The sequence below is a fragment of the Pezoporus flaviventris genome, unplaced genomic scaffold, assembly GCF_033815535.1.
Source record: "Pezoporus flaviventris isolate CSIRO_AGI_PZ_B2104156 unplaced genomic scaffold, CSIRO_AGI_Pfla_v1 ptg000045l, whole genome shotgun sequence".
Taxonomy (NCBI): domain Eukaryota; kingdom Metazoa; phylum Chordata; class Aves; order Psittaciformes; family Psittacidae; genus Pezoporus; species Pezoporus flaviventris.
The window spans coordinates 7,042,776-7,064,629 of NW_026892593.1; the positions used below are offsets into that span (position 1 = coordinate 7,042,776).

Sequence of the window (21,854 nt, forward strand, 5' to 3'; positions counted from 1 at the left end):
TGCCTTGTATAATGTATCACCTCAGTCTTTAGCTGTAAACCAAGCCCTATCTCAAAGCCAATCCTCAGCTAAAAAGCTGGCTATCCTTCACTGGTGCCCTTGCACTGGATCGCTTCAAAGTTGGCTTCTAGCCAAAAACATGTCTATTCCACATACCACTGGATTTTCACTTCTGCTCTAATCTGGCAACCCGCATTTAAAGATATATACATAGAATCACAGAATCATAGAATCGTTAGGGTTGGAAAGGACCTTAAGATCATCTAGTTCCAACCCCTCTACCACGGGCAGGGACACCTCACACTAAACCATATCACCCAAGGCCTCGTCCAACCTGGTCTTGAACACTGCCAGGGATGGAGCATTCACAACCTCCCTGGGCAACCTATTCCAGTGCCTCACCACCCTAACAGGAAAGAATTTCCTCCTTATATCCAACCTAAACTTCCCCTGTTTAAGTTTTAACCCATTACCCCTTGTCCTGTCACTACAGTCTCTAATGAAGAGTCCCTCTCCAGCATCCCTATAGGCCCCCTTCAGATACTGGAATTTTAGTGAAAACCAAATATGTTCTAGTGAAGCCCAAATTACTCTGCTGACTTCAAGAGTAATCACATTAAATTCTGCAGCTTGCAATGAGAAAGGGGTCCGTTGGTTGGCTAATCACACCTCAGGCTCACCAGATTCAGCCAGGACCTCTTTCTTGGTCCAAAGACCAAACAGCTGCTACCAGAATTGAAAGCAAATCTGCAAACGCCTTCCCTTTGCCATGACACTGGTGCACCCCCATCTTTTTGACTGATTAAATGTATTGCTACATAAGGAAAAACAGGTAGCTTTAAATCTTACAGTGGCACAGAGAACACGACAGTTGTCCCTGTGTTTTATCTCATTTCAGAAAAAATAATCTAGCAAGGAGAGTTTCAAGTGAAACTTTTTTAATATTTAACTAAACTTATCAGAAATAGGGGAACTGACAAACAATAAGGTGCACTTTGAATATTGCTTGTTATTTTTACATGACCTTTGTTACTTAATCATATAAATGACATTTCAGTCTTGGATAAGAAAAGATATGTGAGACCTTTTATGTGAAAAATGGTTATTACATTCTATTATTAATTATTTTATGGCAGTCTTATATATATATGTGTGTGTATCTCTTATGTAACAGATGTGAATTATGGTTTATGTTCTCCAAGAACAAAAAAGAAATATAATTGGTATATTATTGTTTGTCAACAACTGCATATATGATACGGAATTCTGAGATTTGTTTGACAAGATACTCTAAAGAGTGTGTATGCAATACTTCTGAGCAAAATCATATATTTAGAAGTACAAACTTATAAGACATTTTCATTATTGAAGTTAACGATTAAATATATGCATAATTCAACCATATGTATAGTAAATTTCTGACAAATATACTGTGGAAGAAATTGTGCTGCAAGAAAAAGTTGGGCTGAGAACAAGGCAGCCAGCAAGCCAGGCAGTCTGAAAGCAATCCCAGATGCTCACCTACTTGATAGGTAACTGGAGAGCATTTCATTCTATAACAGCAGCATTTTCCCAGCATTCTGTTACAGGGGAAAATTATCAGCTGCTATGAACAGTTCCTTTAAATTATTAATCCAGTACACTGTTTGCTTTGCAAAGTGACATGTATAGATTACTCAAAAGTTACCTTTAGATATTGTTTGTGGTAGCAGAACATGGCCAGAAAGATCCCTTTGCATTGAAAAAGACAGAGTTGATTATGTGCTACTACATGGACTGAAGTACTCTAAATCAAAGTTTCCTAAGTGAATTATTTAATACCCAATGTGTGAGGATAAAGAACTCTTTTTTTTTTTTTTCAGTTCCCCAAGCATGGTAATCTTCTTCTGTGACTTTCTGCAATTAGCAAAGACTGTTCACAGACCCAGTGATTTGCTCATGAATTGCCCACTGGCTGTGGTAGTTCATAGCCAGTAAGAACTATTTGCATGAGGAACTGCAGAGAATGTAACATGAACTTACTGTGATCGAGAGGTTTCAAAATGTGTAATCCAGCAGTTGCATAAGTGGCCTTTATTATATAGTAGGAACTATTTCAAAGAAACTCTGGACTGAAATTCTGTTCACAAAATGGGACTATTCTTACTACCTTTAAAGAAAACATGATAGGTGGCTGCTGTGGCCATTAAAGCAGCTTGCTTTCTCTAATGCTTGGTAGAATCAGGTTGTCATTGTTAAGCCTCCAGCTGTGCCTCTGGGAGCAGCACGGAACTGCCAGCTGCGTTTCATGTAGTGCTGTCCAGAGCAGTGTGCCAATATCTGGGTAAACAGTTTGTCCCTGTTGTTTTGCTGGGGGAAAAAGAAGAAAAAGTCATGCTGTTTCCAACTGTATCTAAATTTGAGCTTTCCTGCATCTTGAAGGATAATCACATTTTTGAGTTAAGTAAGCAGGAAGTAGAATCTAATCACAGAGCAATCAGGGGGGAAGGAACTGTGCTCTACTAACATGCCTGAGTTTTGCTGAGCTATAGTTGTGGGAAATGCAGGGATACCAGAATAACTGCTGCTCTGAAACACTATCCGTGAGACCACGTGACAGCAAGAATTTTCTACAAAAAACTATCTGCTCACCATGCTGTAGTAAAGTAATTACTACCCAAGCTTACACCCTCTTGTACCCACCTATAGGATATTAAATTTCTTGGATTCACTCTTACAGTTTCAAAGCATGAGGGAGAAAATAGAAACAACCAAGTATTCTATGACTGTGTTCATTACATACAAGTAGACATGTTAAGGTTAATTAAACAACCTATGTTGCTCTTGCAGCTTTGATACCGCAGACCCCTGACAACCCCACTGATGTTCTTGTTCCATAACAGTTAACTACACAGAAGGATATCCTACACTGATGCAGAGCAGATTTAGAATAAATTCCCTAGAGCCAGTAGAATAACACCATTATAACAGTAATTCAGGGGTCAGGACCAGGGTCCCATTTTTCACATTTATGAAAGCACTGCTAAGTTTTCCTTATGTATCTTTTCTGAATTTGCTTTCCTGACTTCACAGATACAGCAATGAATATTCATTCAGTTAAGCTTGGCAAATTGATGGATAAAAATCATAGCCTTACACCCTCCAGTATCTGTTACTGCAGTAAGGGAGGTTTCAGAACTTCAGCCTAGGAAGCATTAAAAGATTAAATTCAGGAATTGTGACATGATACATCAAAATGAAAATGTTCCTAAACAATTTGTTCAGAAGAAGACATTATAACGACTCTGGTTTTGCCTGACATCAAAGTTTTGAAATTGTTTTGTAGACAAGCACCCATCTACATTGTTTATTTAAAAAAGCTCCTAAAGTCAGATTGCTAAGAAATGAGATTCTTACACAAAGTATGTAAGGTCTACAAGAAGAAATTACTTCACTGTTTTTTACAGTACAAATCTATTCAAATAAATCAAAGATGAACAAACACTAATTACCCTTTACTAGTTTATATCCAGTTGCTATACAACTAGAACATTAAAGGTTACTAAAAATCATACATATATGTCATTTCAGCATAGTTAATGATATATTTTTTTGTAATTTTTATACTCTTTATACGAAATATAAAACAGATGTAAAATAAGAAATTTATTTATATGAAAAATGAAGTAACAAAATATAGAACTTACTCAAACTAAAAGCACCAGAGAAATGGTGTTTGTCTAAGTAAAATCCCTTTGCCTTCTTTCAAAAGAGGTTAAATATGCCACCATGAAATTGCACTACTAATAAACACAGCCACTGCTCAGGTGAAAGAGTTGAATGGTGGTTTCAGACAAGCAGCATTTCAAATTACTACTTTCACAAAGCATGTCAGGAAATACCTAAAGTTATTCATTATGTCAACAAGAAAATCCTAACGAGAAGGAGCAGCCAGAGAGATTCAGTCCATTACAGGGAATTCCCCATACACTTTCCTTCGAGAAAGCAATATCCAGCAGTTGTTCAGAACATGCAAGAAAATTTCAGAAGCAGCATTCACTGTTTGAGAGGATAACAAGAAAGGCAACAGAAAATCATCGCTGAGAAGTGGAAGCCCTTGACCCTGTTTACAGCCTCCAAGAACCAAGGCACAGTATGTAAAGCGTATTCAATATGAGGAAATGTACTATTAAAAGAGGTTGCTAAGCATTCCTGGATGAATGCCAGCCATGAATGGGTGCCTATGGATGCCAGCTGTGCCTATGACAATAGCCATGACTACATTACCCAGTCTTACTAAAATCCATTTAAGTTTTAAAAGAGCAGGGGAAAGGTACATTCTGGTTTTAAAAAATGTGCAGTGGTGTGTTATCTCAGTGACAGCAATGAGCTGTCAACACAGGACATAAATTTATCTACTTCTACTAGGAAAGGGAAAGAGGGACCTTCTGACCATTCCAGGGTAACAGCTACTCCCGTTAGTGGCATGTCCCTATGCTGATGAGCAAATTTCAATAAACCTTATATGTTAACTCTGTGAACCCTTAGAGCCCTTTCTTATAATACACTCAAATCTCAAACTCCTGAGCTTGAACCTGAAGGCCAGAAGAAGAGCACTTGTGAATCCAAACAAGGAAGAAAGGTATCTTGGCATTTTGGGAGACAGTTGTTGAAAAGAGGTGTAGCAGGAACAGGTTCTAGACATGGACTCCACAGTACTAAATGTTCCAAATGAAGCAGCACAATGGTTTGCAGTTTTTATGGAAATACATGATGAATTTCCCAAAAGGAAACTCTCATCAGATTGGACTAATACCAATAAACATGTTACTGAATTAAAGAAAGGTAAATTGGGTCATGCTGATCTTTGCCTTTCCAGAAATAGATTGTGCTTAAGATGTATCAGTGATAGCTTGAGTAGCTGCCCACAGCCATTTCTGTCAACACTGCTCTGAGAAACTAGATTGACATATTGCTCCCTCCAACAGAAAGACTTAGCAATCACAGTTGAGGAGCAAAGCAATATTAACTCGTTCCTATAGATGGTTGATTTAGTCATAGACAGTTACTTTGGAAAGCAGATATAGAATAGAAAACAGCTTTCCTTCTCTCCTACCCTGGTTTTATGATGCTAGAGCCTTACAAAGATGGTCTGTTTTTCTATGGTGTGTGGGCTGGTGTGTAGTGCTGCAGAAAGGAGGAAGAGGAGCTCCTCCCAGGCACCAGGCACCATCCTCTTTTTCCCCTGGGAGGTAGCAGAATCAGCAAGCCCAGCTCCACACGTTTTCCCGCCAGCTTCCTCTTCCCTCCTTGTAGTGGGAGTTTCTAAGCTCCAGCAAACCTCCACAATCCCCACTCTTACCCCAGTCTATTTCTTGGATTAGCAAAAGTCAGTGTTAGCTCCAAGGTTTGACCTGTCCCTGTTGCCTATATGCACAGTGGCAAACCACTGTAGTAGGTAAGACCGGGGTCCAGGAAGTCACTGTGAGAAAACCCTAAGGAAAAATATACAATAAGGAAAGATGGATCTTGTGATTCAAAGTTTAATGCCAGAACTCTTCCTATGAAATGCTTTGCATAACATGTAAAAGGGAAGATACAGCATAGCATGAAGTGAAGGACAATGTAACCTGCCCTTCTCTGAAATCTCCCCTAGGTTACATTACCCTTATCTATCTAAGAGTAACTTTAGGCTTTTCATTTAATTTCATGTTTCCATTACAGGACATAGCTCTTCTCTTCCTTAGAACACTAGTTCTAAAACTGACCCTAACAGAAAACTTTCTTTATAAATATATTCAATATAGATGTGCTTGTATGGCTGGTCCAGTATTTTTCCAAACAAATGAAGCAACTAGGTTTGGGCATTTCAAAGCAGCCTTCTCAGTCTGCATACAGAAATTTCTTTCCCATCTCTTTCTTACTGTGAAGTGTGTGGTTTTATTTCAACAGTGTTTTTACTTTCTAACAATGATGTATTTGTTTTTTCCTTTTAAAAAAAAAAAAAATGATTTCAGGTTTAAAACAAAAAAAAAGTTTTTGTTTCTAAATTCATGTCTAAGCAAAACCTTCAGAGGCAAAATGAGAGAATAAAAAGGTTTTTCAGAGGAGAGGAAAAGAGACGGAACACATTTATCAGTTTGGGCCTCGGGGTATGGTGGTGGCCTGTGGCTTGAGGTATGGGCATAGATGCTCTTCATGTTATTCAAACATAAAACTGGAAGGTCTTTGGAGGACCTGCACAGTGTATCTTGCTAAGAGTTTTGTCATATATAACCTTTGTCTTCTTCACTGTCCCTGACTGGGAGGGCCCCATACTGAGTTCACTTGAACAAGCTACTAAGGAGCATGTGGAGAGCTCATAACCAAGGTGACAGTAGCATCCCAAATTCTGCTGCTGCATTGGAGCTCTCTAGTGGAATACTTGATGCAGGGCAGCTTAGTCCTATTTTGGCTGCCTGAAAAACTACACCAAAATATTGGGCTTGATTGTTATTCTGAGCTCCTGTGAACATATGTGATGTACAAAGAAAGCTGGCATGTTCTACAGCACTCTCTTTTCAATCCCTATTATTAGTTTAACCTAACTGTCCTGAAACACTCAACGGCATAATCTGGCAGAAGAGCAAGGGGAAAGTTTTCTGTTGGGATTGAAGGTAGGGCTTCTAGAAGACCAGCACATCATGTAATGTGACTTACACTTTTAGAATTTGGTCCAGCTGGGCACAGACAACCCATAGGATCAGTCTGAACTTGAAGAAGATTCAGAATTTTCTGTTTATCACATATTTTTGCTGGTTACTTCAGTGTTAAAATCACTTAAATGGGCACCACTAACAGTCCAGACAGAAATGAGATGGTGCTGCTGTGTTTTGGAGATAAACTGTAGGTGGTTAATACTCTGTCAGACATGGAAGGGTACTGTAGGCTGAAACTCTTCTACCTTTCCTGCTGTACCTTCTTCATAATAAGAGAAACACATTTTAAAGGGATTAGTGGCAGAAGGATTCAAAGGGTGGACTGTCGCATTTTCCATCTTACTCCCTTTTTCTACTTTCTACTTTTTTTTCATCCAGTGTTACCTGGATGCTCATAAGCACCAAGTCCCCATTTCAGACACAGCACCAGTACAGGGCTCCAGGAAGCCCCCTCTCCAGTGGGGGTGGTTTAGCTTTGGACCCCTCCACTTCCTGGGTAATGCCATGAAATGAAGGAAGAGAAGCTGAGGAAAAGATACAGGAAAAGAAGGAAAACATTAAAAATTAGAACAAAATGGTATGTGCATTTCTACTGCATGTATATGCTTGAGAAGAAACAAGACGGCAAAAGTTCTGTTAAAAAAGTTCAAAATTTCAAAAAAATTCTGATTCATGAGATCATGCGAGGCTGGATATATGAGATGTACAGCAATATGCTTCATAAGCACTCTCAACAGCACTTCTGAAAGCTTTTTTGGAAGCAAAGCATGTATTTAATGCTTATAGTTTTTCCTGGTTAGTTAGTTGCCATCAATATAAGAAACCAGCTTCTACTTTCCATGAGCTGCTAGGAATCTTGACATACATCACTAACGCTGCTTTTGGACCTGCTGCTACCATACGTAGCTCTTAAATGCACCAAGTGGGCATCAGGTCATTTTCTGTTTAGAGCTGAGCAGAAATGCAATAAAACCAGCCCAAAACTGACAAAGTTAGTGCTATTCTGTGATTATGTTTTCTGACTCTCTGCATAACACGAGACATAAAACTTCCCTGAAATCTCATTTGAACAGCTCCACTCATGCAAAACTCTCTCCAAGCTCTTAGAAATTGTCATCAGTTAATGAAACAATTGGAGATGGGATGGAAGGAAGAACAGGAACAATAGAGTGGATACAATGCCATAAATACAAGGAGGTTTAAGCCCAATCAACCTTCAATTTTTTATTAAAGGCTCAACAAAAGAAGGAAGCAGGCAGAAAGCAGCTAAACAATTTCCTTACCTTAATAACTGTTTTGCAGCTTGGAGACATAATTAAAAAGCAAAACAGCCTGGGAATTTCTGAAGTAAAGCTGCATTCATAGGTAATAAGGCTCACCCAAATTTATTTGCTCTTTTTGTGAAAAACACATAGGATAAGATTCAGATTCACCTACTTTGGTGAACCTGAACAGCAATTAAGAAGCTTGAGGTGAGTAAGAGAATTTTAACATTCACTCCCCAGCATGATACAAACCTGAATGCAGTCAGGTTTAAATGATATTTGTATTTTATGCCATAAGGTCTTTTAATTATCTTGACCAGAGCAGCCATGGAAGTTCCCATGTAACTCTCATCCCAATTCAGACCTGAAAAGGCAAGCATAACTTTCAAAAAGGAAGGGGAAAAATCCTTCTTCTGCTGTTTTTACTAGGTGGTAAGTACTAGATATAAAGAAAAATATATATAAATTCTTGAGTGCCTATTCACTACTGAGTACTGAACCTTACAGTGCTTACAGAGCCATCTTACTTTATGATCTCCTTGTTACCATCTTCTGGTGGAAAATTCTAAGCTAGATTTCACACTGCGCACCTCTTTGGAAAGTTCAGCATCTCTCACGGAGGTGATGGCCTCCTACCATTGATTGTACCATGAAAATTGAAGCCCAGCTTCAGAGCTCTGACTCATCTCACAGGTCCAGGCAAGCCCTTCTACACACTAAGGTGGCTAATTCAGATGTCTGGAGTCTACATTTTGAATCTGGATCAGATCGACTACTGCATACTGAGGTAACTGGGCACTCCTCTGCTGTTCTGGATTAATTTCATACACATCTTTCTATTTCTTCGATACTGTTCTGTTCACCCTGAACTCTCCTTTGAGCCCTGGAGTCCTGTTTAAAGCAATGCATGACCACATGATTGGAGGCTGTAGGAAAAACCCTCAACCTAAAATAAGTTTCTGAAATCCTTGTAATTTTCTTTAAAGGCGGTAAAGAGCTATGTTTTTAGTTTGGCATACATCATTATGGCGTGTGGTATATTTCAGTGTAACATTCAGAAAGAAAATGGAAACTATCGTTAGCATGCTTGCAAGTAGCCAAAAAGACTTTGAGGAAAGAGGTCACTGAGCAAGCTAAATATGCGTAAAGGCACACTAGGAGTCACTTGAATAAGGAGCGAAATCATGATGTTGAAACAAAATCTTCAGATTTCCCCTTGTTCTTCTAAAGACACTAAAAGTCATGAAATGCAGGAGTACAGGGGTCATCAAAATCAGTTCCACTCTTTCTCCCTGGGTTAAATATGGCTGTATTTAGCGTGCCATAACAGTCCTAATTGAAGATAATCCCATTTGTTACTATAAAACAAAGGGATTTCCATAATCTTGCCCCAGTGTTTAACCACCAGTACACTTAAAAGGCTTTCATAAGATCTGATAGAAAAATTCTTTGTTATAAATTATGGTGATCATTTTTTTACTGACTTGAGCATCTGATCTCCATTCTTCTCAAAATGCGTATTTGTTATTCTTAGGCTACCATGACCCCTTCCATACTTCATTTGCTTAGTGGTCTATTTTCCAAATTTAAAAAGAAATCTGACTTTTTTTCCCCTGTGACCACTTATTTCCATAACCTCATTGTTTTCTCTAATGCTTAATACAACTTATCCTTGCTTTGTTAGTTAAACACCGTAAGTCCCTTATATATTACCTATTAATTAATAGTGGAAAAATGCATGCAAGCTGTCAGAACTATTATAAAGAAAATAATTTTCACATTTGATATTAGATAAATACATCAAAACAATTTTGCTGTGTATTTCTTGTAAAACTTGGAGCATAGTAAAGTTTTGTTGCCCATTACGTATACATGGTATTTACTTGCAAAGTGGGAAGGGGAATGCATACAACATTTTTCTCTAGAATGCCCCTGACATTTTCAATGAGAAAATGTGCAACAAGGAGAAAGAAAGCTATTTCTAGAATTTTGGTTTCCCAATGAGCTTCTGTACTTGGCTCTAAGAGGCTTCTCTAAGGAGACAATGGAACTGAGCAGTCTCATGTAAAACTCCTCTTGTATTTCAACAGTGTAAAGTTACCTTCAGGAAAAACTCTCCTTGATTATGTTGACTTAGATATTATCAGCTACAATTCATTTTGGGTAGGCCTGTTATGACAAATCTGCAACTCTAAGACAGTCATCATATTCATAAGACTGCATATATCCACTTTCTTCTTTCCCTTACTATTTATTCAGAACTGAGGCTTTCAGAACTTTCCTGCCCCTAGAACTATGCTTTTATTTTTTTTTCCCATATGATTTCCATCTAAACTCACACAGACTAAAAACAATTCAAAACTTGGCCTGTAGAAAAATGTTTTTCTATAGTAGACTCTAAGTCACTGTAGAAATCAGTCACACAGTAGCCTATTTTGTTTGCCTGTAAAGTTCATTTCTGTTTCTTCCTCTGCTCGAGAATACAGTTCTGTATTATTTATGGTAGCTTTGTTTGAGTTTTTTCCATTTTGAACGTTGTGAGTTCTGAAAAAATATTTTAATATTCAGACTACAGCCAGTGAAGCATGCAGAAATTACTCCAGAGATGGATTTCATTCTTAGCTATTAATTAGATTTAACCTCTGACATTAAAATGTTCTTTCAAAAGTGAGACTTAGATGGATGTTTAGACTATACAATTAACCTGGTAAAGTAAAATGAAATGTGGTATATTGCATGCAGAACAGGAAAAAAAACCCAAACATCCTACCCCCTCCCTCCCCCCCCTCCCCCCCCAAGAGCTCTTATCAACACAAAGATGCATGTTGATCTCATCACAAAGACACTGTCTCCCGTTGTTCTTGATCACTATTTCTTCATTTTGTGTTCATAAACCACTGGACTATACCAATGAAATAAGTGTTTCTACCAGCAGAATTGTTTCATCTTGTCACTCCTATTCCAGTGTGTTGGAAATTATCACTAGTTTTGGCCATTTTCCAAATTTCTGTCAGTTTTCCAAATGTTTTTGGAGCCACTCAGGAGATCTACATGGACTTTTCGCTCAGCAGGTCTTGGAGTCTCTCAGGATTTCTCCAAAGTTATTGCCACTAACCTCTGCAAATAAACTCCAGTAACAAGTCAAACATGTTCATGCACTGAAGTCTAGAAGGGGTCTTTACACAGTGTTTTCCTAAAATGAGAAACTGAACTTGGAGACTCTCTGGATAGTGATGACATTGTGATTAGTCCAATGACTGAGAAAAACAGTTCATCCTTAGATTCTGTAGTTAAGAAAGAAATCTGTCACCAGATACATGCATGGGAGAAGAACATGGTTCAAATTCTCCCTGGAGAATTGCTGAATTTGGAGCAATGAAAAAATGCATGACAGTTATGAGTAAAGTTATGTACTTCTAACGAGAACCATGCTTGGAAGAACTTTTGTGAGAATAAAAGTGAGAGCACTTCAGATGGAGATGAAAAAGATTTTAGCATTCTTGCTGAACATTTTTAACAGCAAAAGATAAGACCTATATACTATATACTGCAAGTGTGAGAGGAAACTGAAGTCTGGAAATGCTTATTATTTTTCATTGTCAATAAAAAAGACAGAAGGTGACTAGTCCAGATATACACCTATACCTTGTAGGCATCAGCAGGCAGTTGCAACTAATGTCAACAAATACGTATCAACATTGTAACAGCAGTAACAGATTGTAGTTTGACTAAACTTTAATGATTCTATTCAATTATCAATAAAGAATACACAACATAAAAGTGAACAATAAATTATTACTTGTATATAATCATATTTATTTTTGTTGCCTGTAGGCAAATGTGCACTCTGAAAAGAACATTGTTTTGCTTTCATAGATACAAACTTGTGCAAACAGGATGCTCAGAATGGCATCTTGGGCTATCAAATAGTGATAAAGTAAAGGGAACTTTTAGTTCTTTTTCACATAGTGTCACATAATTATAAATGCCCCTGGAGAACATGATGAGCATTTCCCAAAGTACACAAATGTCAGGGAAATTGTCTTTTCTGTCTTTGGGTATGTCTTTGGGGAATCTTTCAAAATCATAGAACCATACAATCATTTATGTTGGAAAATACTTTTAAGATCAACCATGGTTTGAGTTCAACCATTAACCCAGCACTGTACAATCCACCACTGAAACAAGTCCTTAAGTGCCACATCTACATGTCTTTTAAACACCCCCAGAGGTAGTGACTCAACCAGTGACTTCCTTGGGCAGTCTGTTCCAGTGCTTGACAACCCTTGCAGTGAAGAAATTTTTCCCGATACTCAACCTAAACCTTCCCTGGTGCAGCTGGAGGCCAGTTTCTCTTGTCCTATCACTTGTTACTTGGGAGAAGAGACCAATCCCCCCCTCACTACAACCTCCTTTCAGGTAGTTTTAGACCCTCATGTCCCTCAGCCATTCCTCATCACACTTGTGCTGCAGACCATTCATCACTTTGCTGCCCTTCTTAGGACAAATGAGAAGTTACATCCCTTCCTCCTACTCTTGCAGTTCTCATAGAACTCATGACATTTTTAGCTTTGAGCACTGTAACAATTCTCATACCAAAAAAAAAAAAAAAGGGAAAGGACAGTATTGGCCACACTGTAGGTGTCTTCACAACTATTTATCATCTCTTTTCCCTTAGTGTTCTTTTCCCAGAAACTCTCTATAGGATGTGGAAGTGTCAAGACATTTTCACAGTTTTACCCTTTCCATATAGGATTGTATGTTCCAAGAGGATGATACAGGGAGGATGTCGGCCGTGATCAGCTGATTGCTGATCAGCACCTTGACCAGAAAATGCTAGTTGTTGATTCTGATGCAATCACAGACCAGAGGCAGACTAATAATTTCAACAGAGTAGCAGGGACCTTGTCACTGCTTGCTCACTTCTGAAGGCAGCACTTTTCCAGATGTTAAACTTGAGTATTCCCCAAAAATCAGAGAAAAATATAGTGAAATAAACTGGTGGTCAAATTGGAAAATAGGATGCTCTGCTTCTCACTTAATAGTGCTTAGGGTTGCAGTAGGAGTGTAAGGGAGCTGCAAGGTACCTGGACAGCACTGAAAGGATTGCTTTATTCAATAGTCTCTGTGTTCCTATGGGACACAGACACTGGCAGCTTCATGCACACAAATCAGCATAGATTGTGCTGTACAATAAGTAGGGTGCTGCAGCCATCTGAAAAGAAGTGCATTCTTGAAAGTGCTTGTCTGCCGTTGATTGATTTCCTCTAACAGTTGAAGGTATTAATGAAGCCACAAGACAAATAATAGAATCAATCACAGAATACTGAGGGTTGGAAAGGACCTTAAGATCATCTAGTTCCAACCACCTGCCATGGGCAGGGACACCTCATGGTAAACCATACCACCCAAGGCTTCGTCCAACCCGGCCTTGAACACTGCCAGGGATGGAACGTTCACAACTTCCTTGGGCAACACTTTTTCCAGTCTTTGGGAACTTCACCTGACTGCTGTGATTTTTCAAATATGATGGATAGTGGCTTAGCAACTTCATTCACCAGCTCCTTCAGGACCCGCAGATGGATTTCATCAGGTCCCATGCACTTGGGTACATTCAGGCTCTTAAGACGGTCTCAAACCAGATCCTCTCCTACAGGGGGCCCAAGGTCTTCATTCTCACAGTCCCTGTGTCTGTCTTCCAAGACTTGGGTGGTGTGGTCAGAGCATTTCCCAGAAGACCCAGAAAGTCTTATCATGGGACAGCTTGACTTTGTCCTTTACATCATGTCAGCTTCAGAATGTATGGCTTATACCTACAGTAACCGAGACCAATTACCACAGTCTGCCTCAAGTCTGTGAATAAACTTTCACAGCCTTCAAACCAAACAGGTTGTAAGTAATCTGTCTTTAGCTGTGCCAGTATCCTTTGGCAAGCCATGTCATAAACACACCAGATTCTTTACCAGGACTGTCCTAAGCACAGACAATCCAATTCCAGGATAATTGCCAGGCATTCTTGAATTTACTAACACAGATGCTGCCTATAAATTCAACAGATAACTGAGGTTAGGGAGCAAATATTGAGTTAGAACACCTTTTTCTTTCTGTCACATGCCACGAGGTAATTCAGGAGAGCTGGTCATCTGGAAAAGTAGCCTGCATTGCTAAGCCTCAAGGGTTTAAATATGAAATGGAAATCAGAACAAATTATGTGTGTATATATATATATATATATATAAGGAGTTTGATCACAGATGCTGGAGTCCAGCCGTGCAGTGTCTGTGGTTCAGAGGAACTTAAAAACTGAGCAAGCACAAATGAAATGTAAGACTTCAGCAGAGTACTACTCTGAAGCATGAGGGCTGACTGCTCAGCCAGCAGGACCATGTCAGGTATGTGAGCCCTGCTCCACGCAGCTGGAATCACATGGAGTGATGGCATCCAGCCAACACTTCAACCCAGACACGACTTTCCATCAGGGGGACTCTGGAGCAGCAGAGGGCACACAGATAAATAAAGAAGAGCCTGACAGAGTTGTGTGATATATCAGTAACACAGCTTGCCGGTTACACAACGTTTACAAATAAGGGATGGGCACTACAGTGACTTCTGGAGGAAATCTCACCCTGAACCTCACAAATGTACTGCCACAGGAGGTTTAATTATAAATATAAAACAACAAAATCAATTACCAGAACAAACAAATCATTTTTGACACAGGACACTATAATGTGGGATAACTCAAGATATCTCACAGAGTATCTCAAATAGCTACAGCCCTGCCTTGCAAAATCAATAACGAGAAAAATACTCAATTAGCAAATGGGAAAATTCAGTCACTGTTTAAAAAACTGTTCTGCGCTTCACTTAGTGGCAGACTAAGATAAAGGCAACCTTAAGACATGACAAATGCTGGAAAGAGAAGAAACAAATCATCTGTAGATGCCGAGAGAACAAGACCTCAGGAGACTAGAAAGTAATACTACACAATGTTACAGCTTTGAGACTAAAACTGGAAGGATATTTAATTCTGGAAATTATCATGTGGTTTTGAAGAACAAACACAACACTCTTAAAGGCATAAAATAATGTGCTGAAGGTACAGAGGAGTTCCCCATCTCAACATGCTGTTCTATAGTTACCAAATGAGGTTCATGCTTCTTTTTAGGAGTTGAAGTTAAACACCTTCGAAGATGGAGACACACTCCCAGCTGTGATCTGTTATAGAACAATACTTGACACTCTTGGCATTCAGAAAATGTCTGGCTAGTCTTGTAGGCTCTTCCATTTCCTTTGCACCTAAGTCCTGACTTCATTTCTTATGAGATCTGAAGTTTCAGAGGTTTACTTTTTTTCCCATCAACTTATTGTATGTGGGCGGAGTTCTTAACATATGTGCTTAGGATCTCCTCTCCCAAATACCCAGGGAGTCTGATCTATGGTCACTGCATTCAGGAGTAGTAAAAACACTTTGTTTTTGGTTTTCCTTCCCTTTCTAAGAACAGAACACTTTTGGGGTGGGGGTCAGCCTAGCTCAGGAAGAAATGCTCAGCTTCTAAGTTCCTCTTTATAGAGAATGGGAGCTGAGAAGAATGAGATAATTTCCATTTTCCAAAATACCCAGGGAGCCTGATCTATGCTCACTGCATTCAGGAGTAGTAAAAACATTTTTTTTTGGTTTTCCTTCCCTTTCTAAGAACAGAACATCTTGGGGGTGGAGGCTAACTTAGTTCAGGAAGAAATGCTCATCTTTTCAGTTCCTCTTTATGTAGTATGGGAGCTGAGAAGAATGAGAGAATTTCAATTTTCCCTTGAATTCTTGCAAGGACAATGTATATTTTTCTAATGGAAGTGTCAGCTAGAGTTGTATTAATCAGAACACTATAAGCAGCATGGAAGAATCCTAAAAAAATCGTTAATTCATACAATCCCAGAAGAGTGAAAATCCAGTATCTTCCCCACATGCTGCATGAATCAGGGTTAGACACGTCATGATGCTATCTCACAGTATTTCAGGATACCATCAAGCCTGAAAGCTCTTAGGTAACTTGGTTGAAGACATTTGAATATTAAGCAGATCTAACAGCAGAAGAAGACAATGTATAAGGCTCAATCAGAAGCTAAAATAATTACCTCAATCAGAAGCTAAAAAAATTACAAGACACAAATATAATGAAAGACTATTTTGCTCCTCTGGAAAAATAGCTTGCCTTCCAGAAGTTATATTGAGCAGAAGACAAATTTCTCCCAGATTAATGTCAGTATCATTGTCGTGGTTTAAACCCAGCCAGACAGCTCATTCATTCACTTCCCCCCCTCTTCTTTCCCTCCCCCTACTCCCAGAGGGATGGAGAGGAGAATCGAAAAGAATGCAACTCCCATGGGTTGAGATAAGGACGGTTTAGTAACTAAAGTATAACACAAATCACTGCTGCTACCACCAACAATAATAATGATAAAGGAAATAACAAGGGAAGAGAATACAACACCTCACCACCTGCTGACCAATAACTCGCCCCCCCCCCCCCCCCCCCAGCCTCACCAAGCACCCACCAATACCTCCTCCAACCACACAGTCTACCAGCCCTTCCGGGTAACTCTCAATTACATCCTGGGCATGATGTGCTGTGGTATGGAATACCTCTTTGGCTAGATTGGGTCAGGTGTCCTGTCTCTGCTTCCTCCCGGCTCCCCCTCCTCCCTGGCAGAGCATGAGGCTCACAAAGTCCTTGGCCAAACCAAAACATCAGTGTTATCAGCTCTGTTCCCAGGCCGAAAGTCAAAACACATCACTGCACCAGCTACCAAGAAGGAGAAAAATGACTGCTACTGCTGAACCCAGGACAATCATAGACATATTTCTCAAGGAAAGTTCTCTTTTGCCTTGACATTTTTTACTGCCAAGCTTTGTTCAAATCCATCATATTTGAAAAATCATGGCAGTCAGGTGAAGTTCCCAACAACTGGAAAAAGGGAAATATAAGCCCCATTTCAAGAAGGGGAAAGTAGAAGACCCAGGGAACTACAGACCAGTCAGTCTCACCTCTGTGTCTTGCAAAATCTTGGAGCAGATTCTCCTGGAAGGCATGCTGAGGCACATGAAAATCAACAAGGTGCTTGGTGACAGCCAGCATGGCTTCACTAAGGGGAAGTCCTGCCTCACCAATTTGGTGGCCTTCTATGATGGGGCTACAGAACTGATGGACAGGGGTAGAGCAGTTGATGTCATCTACCTGGACTTGTGCAAAGCGTTTGACACTGTCCCACACGACATCCTTGTCTCCAAATTGGAGAGACATCAATTTGATGGATGGACCACTCGGTGGATAAAGAACTGTCTGGATGGCCGCACACAAAGAGTTGTGGTCAATGGCTCAATGTCCGACTGGAGACCAGTAACGAGTGGTGTCCCTCAGGGATTGGTGTTGGGACCGGTCTTGTTCAATATCTTTGTCACTGACATGGACAGTGGGATTGAGTGTGCCCTCAGCAAGTTTGCCGATGACACCAAGCTGCGTGGTTCGGTTGATACGCTGAAGGGAAGGAATGCCATCCAGAGGGACCTTGACACACTTGTGAGGTGGGCTGATGCCAACCTCATGAAGTTTAACCATGCCAAGTGCAAGGTCCTACAGCTGGGTGGGAGCAATCCCAGGCACAGCTACAGGTTGGGTAGAGAAAAGATTCAGAGCAGCCCTGGGGACAAAGACTTGGGGGTGTTGGTTGATGAGAAAATGAACATGAGCTGGCTTCAGTGTGGGCTCACAAACCAGAAAGCCAACTGTATCCTGGGCTGCATCAAAAGGAGCATGACCAGCAGGTCGAAGGAGGTGATCCTGCCCCTCTACTCCGCTCTCGTGAGACCTCACTCTGAGTATTGTGTGCAGTTCTGGTGTCCTCAACATAAAAAGGACATGGAACTGTTGGAACAAGTCCAGAAAAGGGCCACGAGGATGATCAGGGGACTGGAGCACCTCCTGTATGAAGACAGGCTGAGAAAGTTGGGGCTGTTGAGCCTGGAGAACAGAAGGCTGTGTGGAGACCTCATAGCAGCCCTTCAGTATCTGAAGGGGGCTTATAAGGATGCTGAGGAGGGACTTTTTATTAGGGACTGTAGTGAAAGGACAAGGGGTAACGGGTTAAAACTTAAACAGGGGAAGCTTAGATTGGATATAAGAAAGAAGTTCTCTACTGTGAGGGTGGTGAGACACTGGAATGGGTTGCCCAAGGGAGATGTGAATGTTCCATCCCTGTCGGTGTTAAAGGCCAGGTTGGACAGAGCCTTAGGTGACATGGTTTAGTGTGAGGAGTCCCTGTGCAAGGCAGGGGGGGTGGAATTTGATGATCTTAAGGTCCTTTCCAACACTAAATATTCTTTGATTTTATGATTCTGTGATTATTGTAATTAACCAGGTATAACAGAGTTACAGTGAAACATATCACTAAAAAACTAGCCCCACCATCCTATTTAAAAACCTACCAAAATAAGGATTGTGTTTAGTTATTATTATGGCCTGGAGTGTGAATGAAAGAAGAAATATCATGCAGCAGATGTTAGCCAGCTTCCTTTAGAAGCTTTCTTTAGATATGGTGTATTATCTCAGCAGCGCAACAATCTCTTCTACAGTCTTTTCTATAGGGATTATTACAATACAGCAACAGCTCTTATGGAAAATAAATTTTGTGGACACACTCCACTTGGAAATCGCTCCAAGCTCTGAAGCTACCTACTTACACCCTCTTCAGCATTCAGAAATCAGATTTTACCCAGCCACTGCACAGCTGTGCTACTCTTCAGAGTTGCTCATATTCCCATGCTGGCTTAGCTGGAACAAGTCTGCCAGATAAAAGGGGAGGAAAGTTGGTCTGCTGGGAAAAACATCTTTTTGTCCTTCACATATTTTTCCCTGCATTTTAGTTTCAGACCAAAATGAATGTTTAAAATACTTGTTATTCAAGGAGTTCTACAAGTCAAATTAGAATTGTGTTTGCTTTTACTCTATGTTCATTTCTGGCTTTGCAAGGCTCTATGGGACTCAGCAACTATAAATGCATGGGTCTACTGGGAATTGGAAATAGGATGTTGACAAAATATTTCCCCATTGTTTTAAGCTTTTTTTTTAAGCTTTTTTTTTATGTACTACGTTGACTGTTCTCCTTGTACTAGAAGCTAAATCCTTTTAGCAGAGATAGCAGGTATCGCTCATTTTCTTGCTAAGATATCCTTTTTCTTTCCTCCCCCCTCAAAAAAAAAAACCCACACGATGCACCTTTTGCAGGAGTCAACAGGAGAGAATGTCAGGCACTTCAATGAGAAACAGATGCAAATCAGTTCAAAGACCTCAAAACATTTACTCATTACAGTGCACTGCATTCTGACTGTTCTTTAATGAGCAACAAACTAAAAGAAAATTTAAACCCACAACGGCAGAGAGAGCATTTTTTAATCTTTGTGGAAAGGTCAGACCCTGATATATTTGCTGTCTGCATGTGAGAAATCAGTGGAAACCAGCAGTGCTCAGTGCAGTTCATATATATATTACAGATGTCCCATAAACATGGAGTCAGTGTTGGTTCAGGAGAGACTCAGGGGTTTGGGCTTCTTCTATAGTTTTGCACTAGATGTTGCTTTTTTCACTGGTAAATTTCAGACTTTTGGAGTGACCAGTTCTTAATCTGAACATAGTAGCTCAGCCACACATCTACTGTCACAACATTGGCACAGGATCACTGAGAACACAGCCTGTGTTCAGCTGCAGTACTGGTAAACTTGCCAGAATTATGTGAGTCTTATCTGGACCTATACTCAGCCAGCAAGCCCCCACCCAAAGCTGAGTGTCACATATTCCATTGCATCAGCATGTGTTGTAATTATAGAACCAAGGATAATGAGTGTACTCAAGTTAGGACAGTTCACATATCTCATAGCAGGTCTAAGATTTTCACAAAAAGGGAAACAAATTATTGCATATGTCAGTATTTTTAAGGGGAAAAAAAATCTGTTTGACAGGATTAAAAATGTAACAACTCTTTATTATTTTTAAAATATTCCCTCTTGACATTCGTAGCATTGTTTCTTCCCTTCTATTTCCTTTTAACCTCTGTTAGCAGGAGAAATTAATGACTACACCATACCTTTTCTCTTATATAACTACATGGCTTTGCAAATGTTACAGTATCATCACAGAGATACTACTATAGAGCTAAAAGACAAGAGTTCCTTTTTATTTCTACTATCTAGCAATGTTTCCTGAGAGGAGATGACAAACGGAGGAGGGGAGACACACCCTAAAAATCTTAGATTTCACTCACTTGTTTATATCCAGTGAAGAAAAAGGAAACAGAAAGATTAGGAAGGAGAAAAGCAAATAAAAAGAATCCAAATTTTATATTTTTTCATTATTTCGGAAAAAAAAAAGGAAAAAAGCTATCAGTGTATTCTTTGCTTTTGAATGTTTGTCATAGAAACAGTATTTTCTTCCCCATGAAAAACTTGAATGCATTTTTTTGTTTTCAGTTTCAGGAACTTGATGTTTAGGAATAATACTACTCGTAAAGGAAGACACAGAGATGAAGACCCCACAATCATACAGATTTTTCACAAGAATACAGATATTAAATCTGCAAAACACTCTTCTTCTGTCAAAATGTGGTGGTACTATCAAAAAAGCAGAAAAATGTAAAGTATTGATAAACAGGCATAGAAGTGTCTCAGCTGATACTAACCACATTTTTTTTTCTTACCAGTTATCAGCATACTAGTTATTCTTACTTTAATATGGCTTTTTTTCCATAGCATGGAAAATACAGATGAGAGTTCACCACACAAGCATCCAGGGCAATATCTAGAACACTAAGTTCAGTTATGTGACCTTTCTGAACCAGCTATGTTGGAGTTATTTTCATTTCTGAAAAATCATGAGGATAAACAGCAGGGTTCATCAGTAAATGGGATTTGAAGTAAACACAGATGATTACAGGCACCAGAACTACAAGAAGCTTACATTTCATATAACATAATATTTAAATCACTATGGAAACATGCAGTGCATTCAGAAAAGTCTTCACAATGGGTGCATAAGAGGAATAATAGTAAGGAATTACTAGGTCACATAGTTGAGGTGCTCTGAGTTAAATCCATGTCTTTAAATGAGGATATGCTTTCAACAGTGCTTGGAAAGCCTAAAGCAACTTAACTTTTTCCAGTAGCAAATACTGCTATTGCCCAAACACAGAATATCAAGTCTGCTTGCATACTGCTCTTGATTCATTTTTTTACAATTAACTTTGAACAGTGCTTATTAATGATTGGTAAGCTACAGGGCAGGGCAGTCTTTCACAGTGATCTTGGTAAGCTAGAGGAATGGGCCAACCTGAACCTCAAGAAGCTCAAGGGCAAATGCAAACTCATGCATCAGGAACAAGTAACTCCATGAAACAGTATGGGCTGGGAGCTGCCTAGAGAGAAAAGTGGCTTTGCAGAAAAGGATCTGAATTGTGGACAGTAAGTTGAGTATGAATAGCAAAATGTCTTCACACAAGGCCAGCCACATACTAGGCTGCCTTAAGAATACAGCCATCATGTCAAGCGAATGCCTCCACTGAGCTCTTGAGAGCACATCCACAGAAATATTTCTAGGCTTTTGACCACTAATAAAAAAAAAAGAACCAACAGATGGTAATGTATCAATGAAGAAGATTTGAAGGCTGAATCATATGGGAAATATGGTGCTGGGTTTGCTCAGCCTAGCTAAGGAGGGGATCTAACTGTAGTCTTCCATTAAGAAAAATAGGAGTTGACAGAGCCAAACCCTCCTGAGAGAAGAGGCAACAGGCATGTGCTCCAGCAAAGGAGATTTCAGCCAGAGAAATTCTCCACACTGAGCGTTTAAGTGCTGGAACAGACTACCTG

At 39.7% G+C, this 21,854-nt stretch overlaps 1 protein-coding gene across 1 annotated transcript in view; it reads left to right on the plus strand.

Moving 5' to 3' along the window:
- The first annotated feature begins 1,720 nt into the window (after window positions 1-1,720).
- Window positions 1,721-21,854, plus strand: part of LOC133276360 (guanine nucleotide-binding protein G(t) subunit alpha-3-like) — a 48,367-nt gene continuing 28,233 nt past the window's right edge. The window contains exon 1 of the mRNA XM_061467081.1: window positions 1,721-1,973. The gene's annotated coding sequence lies outside the window, so the exon portion shown is untranslated. The remainder of the gene's footprint in view (window positions 1,974-21,854) is intronic.